The sequence below is a fragment of the Gigantopelta aegis genome, chromosome 8, assembly GCF_016097555.1.
Source record: "Gigantopelta aegis isolate Gae_Host chromosome 8, Gae_host_genome, whole genome shotgun sequence".
NCBI lineage: Eukaryota > Metazoa > Mollusca > Gastropoda > Neomphalida > Peltospiridae > Gigantopelta > Gigantopelta aegis.
In genome coordinates this window covers 80,260,951-80,271,124 of record NC_054706.1, presented here as the reverse complement: position 1 = coordinate 80,271,124, position 10,174 = coordinate 80,260,951, and positions in this window count along the sequence as shown.

Sequence of the window (10,174 nt, the reverse complement as noted above, 5' to 3'; positions counted from 1 at the left end):
GGTCATGGCAGTGTCTTGGTGTGATTATTGGGTGTGTTTATAAAAGGTCATGGCAGTGTCTTGGCGTGATTATTGGGTGTGTTTATAAAAGGTCATGGCAGTTTCTTGGTGTGATTATTGGGTGTGTTTATAAAAGGTCATGGCAGTGTCTTGATGTGATTATTGGGTGTGTTTATAAAAGGTCATGGCAGTTTCTTGGTGTGATTATTGGGTGTGTTTATAAAAGGTCATGGCAGTGTCTTGATGTGGTTATTTGGTGTATGCAAATAGTTTGATGGTGTTTATGTTTTTAAGTGTCTTTTAGAAACGCATTCTATCGTAAGCGTATGAGACGGGGAGTCAAGGGGGTCAACTCCCCCCCCCCCCACTACCACACACACACACACACACACACACACACACACACACACACACCGCCAGTGCTTGAGTAAATCTTCACATTCGCGTTAAAACGATGAAGACGTTCGGGCAAAATGAGCCTGAAACCTTTCCACCAAGTATTTTCATTATTCTACTCACAATGTTAGTGGCATCACGTATTCCTACGCGTCCCACTGAATCATTGGGATGTATGACACAAATCAGCTTAACCTCCACCCCCAACCCCACTCCCTAGTCCCCACCACCAAACACACAAAATGGCAGCACGGCATTTCGATATGTGACAAATGAGAACACTTCAACTAACCACTAACGTAATCATTCACATTTACTCGTCTGTCGACAAGAGGTTTCAAATTCTCAGTCGTGGACGAATTGCGTGGTTATACGCTCAGAAATAGATGTCACATGACCAGATACTAATTGAAAAAGACTACTGTTTCAAGCAAAAACTAAATGTTAGAACAAATACAAGGCAGTTTTGTAAAAGTTGCAAGTAACATTATTGAAAGCACAGCCTCTTGGCCAATTCCACCATTAACTTATTGCACATTGATTTCATTTCAATCGTTTGTGCGTAGAATCAAACAAGGTTACAGTATGCTGTTCTGGGTACACGCCTCGGCTATTTGGGCTAATGGTTAGTGATTGCAAACTAAGTTCATATCTGTTTCAGTCGTTTGTGATGTATTCGATTTATTAAAAAACAACAACACAAAAAACCAGACACACAAAATAAGGAAACAAAGCAAATAGCACATGTAGTTATATAAGACATGCAAACGAGCGAATACAAAGCGTAAACAGGACTAGTGGTCCAACACTGTTGTTTTGAGCCTAGATTCTCGAACACAATCATGTTGTATAGGAAGCACCTCTTACTACGACCAGTATATATCTATTTATATTGAAGTTAATGTAATCGGCAGGCTCTAAACCAGCTTGTCAGAGCACGCTAAATCAGTAAGCTGCGAATTTAACTCTTAAAACATTAACAACTAAAATGAAGGCCTTTTAATGCTATCGGAGCTAATTTCTCACTAAATAAGAAACTATGAGTGAAATGAAACGAGAGGAATGGGTACATTGTGTAGTTACTGTCTTAAATGAAATAATATGGCCAGTGCCATGCAAGATATAAAAGCTCAATACGCAAATTAAAAACACAGTATTTGGAAGTCTTTATTGTTCCCATGTTGTGTGCCTGACACCGGCCTCTGTTGTGTTGGGGTTAAGCCATCGGATATAAGGCTGGCAGGTACTGGTTTCGAAGCCCGGTACTCCCAGAGCGAGTTTTAACGATTCTTTGGGTAGGTGTAAGACCATTACACCGACTTCTTTCTTACTAACCACTAACAACTAACCACTAACCCTCTGTCCTGGACAGACAGCCCAAATAACTGATGTGTTTGCCCAGGACATCGTGCTTGAACCTTAATTGGATATAAGCAAGAAAATAATGAATGAATGAATGAATGTGCCTTACGCGATCATATTTATGTAATATTGGTTTTTAGGTGTTAAGGCTACTCACGGTTTGACATGGTTTTTCTTTGGTATACATTGCTGGATTTTCTGTCTGTCCCTCCCTCCATCCTCTCTCTCTCTTTCTCTCTCCCTCTCTCTCTCTCTCTCTCTCATTCTCACTCTCACTCTCAATATCGAGTTTTAGTAAATATTTTCTCTGAAATAACTATTATGTTTTGTTCACAATCTCAAATTAGGATTTCGTCTAAACAAATACTATTTCCGAGGTTACTGCCGCCATTGAAAACCGGAAGTACAGCGCTTTCGAAATCGCGTGGAGTCTCGTATAGCTTGGCCACGTTATCTGACGTCACTCCTAGCAGGACAGATTAAACTCGTAGTAACATGAACTCTCTTCTCTTTTAATAAAATGATTTTCTCAACAACAGAAAGCCTAACCCACTATCGACTATTCTATATGATTAAACAGACTAGCCAACGTCATATTATCTTACCTGAAAAAGCAAGCTCCAAAAACGATGACGCGATTTGTCTTCGCAGTTTAACTCGAGCCAGGATCGGTTCGTGCGTCTGCGACTGAAAACACGATTAGTATGGAAGGCAAGAAGTACCTTAGCGAATATCAAAGTTCAGCGAATTCAATTATCAATTGTTTGATTTGATGTACTTGTCTGCAATTAGATTAAAGTCAAGGCAGTGCCGGGCCCGAAATTAGGTTAACTGATGCTCATCGTTTTTCAGTATTAACTACGGGCGGCGGTTGGCCTCGGCCCGGGCTCCCCCTGGCTGGACGGACAACCCTCTGCGGACCTCCATGCAAACAATATCACGTTACACGGCACTGCGCTAATAGGCTTTGCGATCTCTATACAAATTAACCGGCCATAATGCAATTTGCATTCTTTGCATTTAATAAATTAGTATGTAAGCTGACGTATACGGTGAAACGGCATGGGAATTAGACAGCAAACTATATCATGATTCAGTTGGCTTCCTCGCCCGGCTGGCGAATTAAAATCTCATTGCCATAATGTGATGCGTGCATTGGATTAGGTAGACTCGGCAAACACACCGGTCCTGACTAGTAATACTCTTCCCATCATCAGATTAGCGAGCAAATGCCCTTGCAGATAAGCTTATTTCTGTTATCTTATCTCCGAGGTTGTCACTTTCCATGTCCCACATCTGCTAGTGGGGGATTTTGCCAAGCTTTTAACCGTATCTCAGGGAAGAGGTTTGGGAGGAGCGAGTCTTAATTGTATTTTCTACTCGTATTTTGCAGAAATCTGGCAGTAGCAACACAAATACAATTAAAAATACAGTATTATTATCAGATATTCATAAGGAAATTGATACACGCAGTTTCTCATGGGACCATTGCTTAGCATGACAATGTTCTTTTATTGAAAAGTGTAAATCAACAATTTCATTAACCTTATATATAAAAATCCCTGACCCTGGAATAATAGTTGTCCCAAACCTAATCAGTGGGGGCGTCAGAAGATGACATACCTAAGCATTAAATGGATAGGGCCACACTAAACGTATTTGTGTTTCAATTTGGATTTGGCAGAATAGATATGCCGGACCTAATCACTGAAGTCGTCAGGCGTTGTACCTTACCTCAATACTGGCGCGTTAATACAGTTCCTATTCCTGGCAAAACACGTCTGTATCCATCGGAGTAACCGGTGATGTCACAGGCTGTCATCAGAATAGGTGTGTTTGAACCTTTAGTGGATACAGGCATGTGGCAGAACAGAACAGAGCAAAATAGTAGTGGTATCAGTGAATATCAGAAGTGCGGAAATTAGACATACATGTATCAATACGTTACTAGACGCTGTACACATGTATCAACACGTCACTAGACCCTGTACATATGTATCAACACGTCACTAGACCCTGTACACATGTATCAACACGTCACTAGACCCTGTACACATGTATCAACACGTCACTAGACCATGTATACATGTATCAACACGTCACTAGACCCTGTACACATGTATCAACACGTCACTAGACCCTGTATACATGTATCAACACGTCACTAGACCCTGTACACATGTATCAACACGTCACTAGACCCTGTATACATGTATCAACACGTCACTAGACCCTGTACACATGTATCACACACACCACTAGACCCTGTACACATGTATCAACACGTCACTAGACCCTGTATACACGTATCACACACACCACTAGACCCTGTATACATGTATCACACACACCACTAGACCATGTATACATGTATCAACACATCACTCGACCCTGTATACATGTATCAACACGTCACTAGACCCTGTATACACGTATCACACACACCACTAGACCATGTATACATGTATCAACACATCACTAGACCATGTATACATGTATCAACACGTTACTAGACCCTGTGCACATGTATCAACACGTCACTAGACCCTGTACACATGTATCAACACGTCACTAGACCCTGTATACATGTATCAACACACTATTAGACCATGTATACACGTATCACACACACCACTAGACCATGTATACATGTATCACACACACCACTAGACCATGTATACATGTATCACACACCACTAGACCATGTATACATGTATCACACACACCACTAGACCATGTATACATGTATCATACACCACTAGACCATGTATACATGTATCAACACGTCACTAGACCCTGTATACATGTATCACACACCACTAGACCCTGTACACATGTATCAACACGTCACTAGACCCTGTATACATGTATCAACACACTACTAGACCATGTATACACGTATCACACACACCACTAGACCATGTATACATGTATCACACACACCACTAGACCATGTATACATGTATCACACACCACTAGACCATGTATACACGTATCACACACCACTAGATCCTGTATACATGTATCACACACCAAAAGACCATGTATACATGTATCACACACACTACTAGACCATGTATACACGTATCACACACACTACTAGACCATGTATACATGTATCACACACACTACTAGACCATGTATACATGTATCACACACCACTAGACCATGTATACACGTATCACACACACTACTAGACCATGTATACATGTATCACACACACCACTAGACCATGTATACATGTATCATACACCACTAGACCATGTATACATGTATCAACACGTCACTAGACCCTGTATACATGTATCACACACCACTAGACCCTGTACACATGTATCAACACGTCACTAGACCCTGTATACATGTATCAACACTCTACTAGACCATGTATACACGTATCACACACACCACTAGACCATGTATACATGTATCATACACCACTAGACCATGTATACATGTATCAACACGTCACTAGACCCTGTATACATGTATCACACACCACTAGACCCTGTACACATGTATCAACACGTCACTAGACCCTGTATACATGTATCAACACACTACTAGACCATGTATACACGTATCACACACACCACTAGACCATGTATACATGTATCACACACACCACTAGACCATGTATACATGTATCACACACCACTAGACCATGTATACACGTATCACACACCACTAGATCCTGTATACATGTATCACACACCAAAAGACCATGTATACATGTATCACACACACTACTAGACCATGTATACACGTATCACACACACTACTAGACCATGTATACATGTATCACACACACACTACTAGACCATGTATACATGTATCACACACCACTAGACCATGTATACACGTATCACACACACTACTAGACCATGTATACATGTATCACACACACCACTAGACCATGTATACATGTATCACACACTACTAGACCATGTATACACGTATCAACACACTACTAGACCCTGTATACACGTATCACACACACCACTAGACCATGTATACATGTATCACACACACCACTAGACCATGTATACATGTATCAACACGTCACTAGACCCTGTATACACGTATCACACACACCACTAGACCATGTATACATGTATCAACACATCACTAGACCATGTATACATGTATCAACACGTTACTAGACCCTGTACACATGTATCAACACGTCACTAGACCATGTATACATGTATCACACACCACTAGACCATGTATACATGTATCAACACGTTACTAGACCCTGTACACATGTATCAACACGTCACTAGACCCTGTACACATGTATCAACACGACACTAGACCCTGTATACATGTATCAACACACTATTAGACCATGTATACACGTATCACACACACCACTAGACCATGTATACATGTATCACACACACCACTAGACCATGTATACATGTATCACACACCACTAGACCATGTATACATGTATCACACACACCACTAGACCATGTATACATGTATCATACACCACTAGACCATGTATACATGTATCAACACGTCACTAGACCCTGTATACATGTATCACACACCACTAGACCCTGTACACATGTATCAACACGTCACTAGACCCTGTATACATGTATCAACACACTACTAGACCATGTATACACGTATCACACACACCACTAGACCATGTATACATGTATCACACACACCACTAGACCATGTATACATGTATCACACACCACTAGACCGTGTATACACGTATCACACACCACTAGATCCTGTATACATGTATCACACACCACTAGACCATGTATACATGTATCACACACACTACTAGACCATGTATACACGTATCACACACACTACTAGACCATGTATACATGTATCACACACCACTGGACCATGTATACACGTATCACACACACTACTAGACCATGTATACATGTATCACACACACCACTAGACCATGTATACATGTATCACACACTACTAGACCATGTATACACGTATCAACACACTACTAGACCCTGTATACATGTATCACACACACCACTAGACCATGTATACATGTATCACACACACCACTAGACCATGTATACATGTATCATACACCACTAGACCATGTATACATGTATCAACACGTCACTAGACCCTGTATACATGTATCACACACCACTAGATCCTGTATACATGTATCACACACCACTAGACCATGTATACATGTATCACACACACTACTAGACCATGTATACACGTATCACACACACTACTAGACCATGTATACATGTATCACACACACTACTAGACCATGTATACATGTATCACACACCACTAGACCATGTATACACGTATCACACACACTACTAGACCATGTATACATGTATCACACACACCACTAGACCATGTATACATGTATCACACACTACTAGACCATGTATACACGTATCAACACACTACTAGACCCTGTATACACGTATCACACACACCACTAGACCATGTATACATGTATCACACACCACTAGACCATGTATACATGTATCATACACCACTAGACCATGTATACATGTATCAACACATCACTCGACCCTGTATACATGTATCACACACACTACTAGACCATGTATACATGTATCAACACACTACTAGACCCTGTATACATGTATCAACACACTCCTAGACCCTGTATACATGTATCAACACACCACTAGACCCTGTAAACATGTATCAACACACTCCTAGACCCTGTATACATGTATCAACACACCACTAGACCCTGTAAACATGTATCAACACACCACTAGACCCTGTATACATGTATCACACACACCACTAGACCATGTATACATGTATCACACACCACTAGACCATGTATACATGTATCACACACCACTAGACCATGTATACATGTATCAACACGTCACTCGACCCTGTATACATGTATCAACACACCACTAGACCCTGTAAACATGTATCAACACGTCACTAGACCCTGTATACGTGTATCAACACACTATTAGACAATACATACATGTATCAACACACTCCTAGACCCTGTATACATGTATCAACCCATCACTAGACCATGTATATATGTATCAACACATCACTAGACCCTGTATACATGTATCAACACACCACTAGACCATGTATATATGTATCAACACATCACTAGACCCTGTATACATGTATCAACACATCACTAGACCCTGTAAACATGTATCAACCCATCACTAGACCCTGTAAACATGTATCAACACGTCACTAGACCCTGTATACATGTATCAACACACCACTAGATCCTGTATACATGTATCAACATACCACTAGATCCTGTATACAATGTATCAACACATCACTAGACTCTGTATACATGTATCAACACACTATTAGACAATACATACATGTATCAACACACCACTAGACCCTGTATACATGTATCAACACACCACTAGACCATGTATACATGTATCAACACGTCACTAGACCCTGTATACATGTATCAACGCATCACTAGACCCTGTATACATGTATCAACACACTATTAGACAATACATACATGTATCAACACACTCCTAGGCCCTGTATACATGTATCAACACACCACTAGACCATGTATACATGTATCAACACGTCACTAGACCCTGTATACATGTATCAACACATCACTAGACCCTGTATACATGTATCAACACACTATTAGACAATACATACATGTATCAACACATCACTAGACCCTGTATACATGTATCAACACATCACTAGACCCTGTATACATGTATCAACACACTATTAGACAATACATACATGTATCAACACACCACTAGACCCTGTATACATGTATCAACACACCACTAGACCCTGTATACATGTATCAACACGTCACTAGACCCTGTATACATGTATCAACACATCACTAGACCCTGTATACATGTATCAACACACCACTAGACCCTGTATACATGTATCAACACACTCCTAGACCCTGTATACATGTATCAACACACCACTAGACCCTGTATACATGTATCAACACGTCACTAGACCCTGTATACATGTATCAACACATCACTAGACCCTGTATACATGTATCAACACGTCACTAGACCCTGTATACATGTATCAACACGTCACTAGACCCTGTATACATGTATCAACACACTATTAGACAATACATACATGTATCAACACACCACTAGACCCGGTATACATGTATCAACACACTACTAGACCCTTCATACATGTATCAACAACAATAAAAGCAGACATAGAAAATCAATAGAAAAGCATATCAAAGTGGACACAGTTTTGCCTGGAAGCAAACTTTCCCTATTCTTTGATCACCAGTTACCCGTTATCTACTGCCCGGGGTCCGCAGTCCACAAAGTGCCCCCTCCTTAATAATGAGTACGGCACCACCCTTAATTACAACTGTTGCCGATAATTTAACAGGCAGCTTTAGCGGAAAATAACTTTATTAGTGGAAAGCACTGTCTGAAAGTAATTAAGTTAGTGATTTATCTATCCATTAATATGGAATTCAAAAGAGATAGCCAAACTCCCGCGGTGACTTAATTTTGTTCAAAATATGATATCATTTATTTGACGGAGCTACATTCAAAACGACTGATTATATCGGAGTTCCAGTAATGTTTACAAAGAAAGAGCAATGGTGGATGAAAAGAACGTACTGTATACAAGCGCAGTTTCGTTGGTTCATTCAGCAGTGGATAAAACGGGAAACCACAGCAGCATTGATTAACGAATATTTAATAGTGAATGACATACTATTTAATGGATGACGGTGAAAAGTGACATACTATGTTAGAGATGATTGTTATGTCCATGCACTAATTGAAAATATTAAATCAGATACGTTTTTACGTGTGTTAGATAATATAGCACATACGCGATTTGTGTTGGAAGAATAGCCATATCAGAAACGCACTTGTCGGTTAACACGAACACGGCTATGTCGAACTGTCAGCACAATGTTAACTTTAGTTCTAACAGTACAAACGCTGATCACTTGAGTATGAATATCAAATTTCTTTAAAACAACAGGCCTATCGGCTTATAGAGCTTCGCTATTTAATTTTCAATTTTGTCAGTAGGAGATGATTCATTAATTTGTAAGGACCGCCTAATGTTAATTCTTTAGTTAAAATTTTAAAAATTAATACAACGTCTAAATTCTAAAATATCTCTATTAATTTATGAAGACTTGCCCAGCCAATCATAGCACTAACGTTCAGAACTATCTGATAAAAACTCTAGGAGAAGATATACTTTTAAATTGTCAATGATAAATATATATTTAAAATGTTTAAATTTAATACAAATTCACAAATCAATTATAACTGCAAAAATTCTAAAATATCTCAATTTGTTTGTGCAGAATGACGCAGAGAATCATCGTACCAAGTTTTAGAACTATCAAATC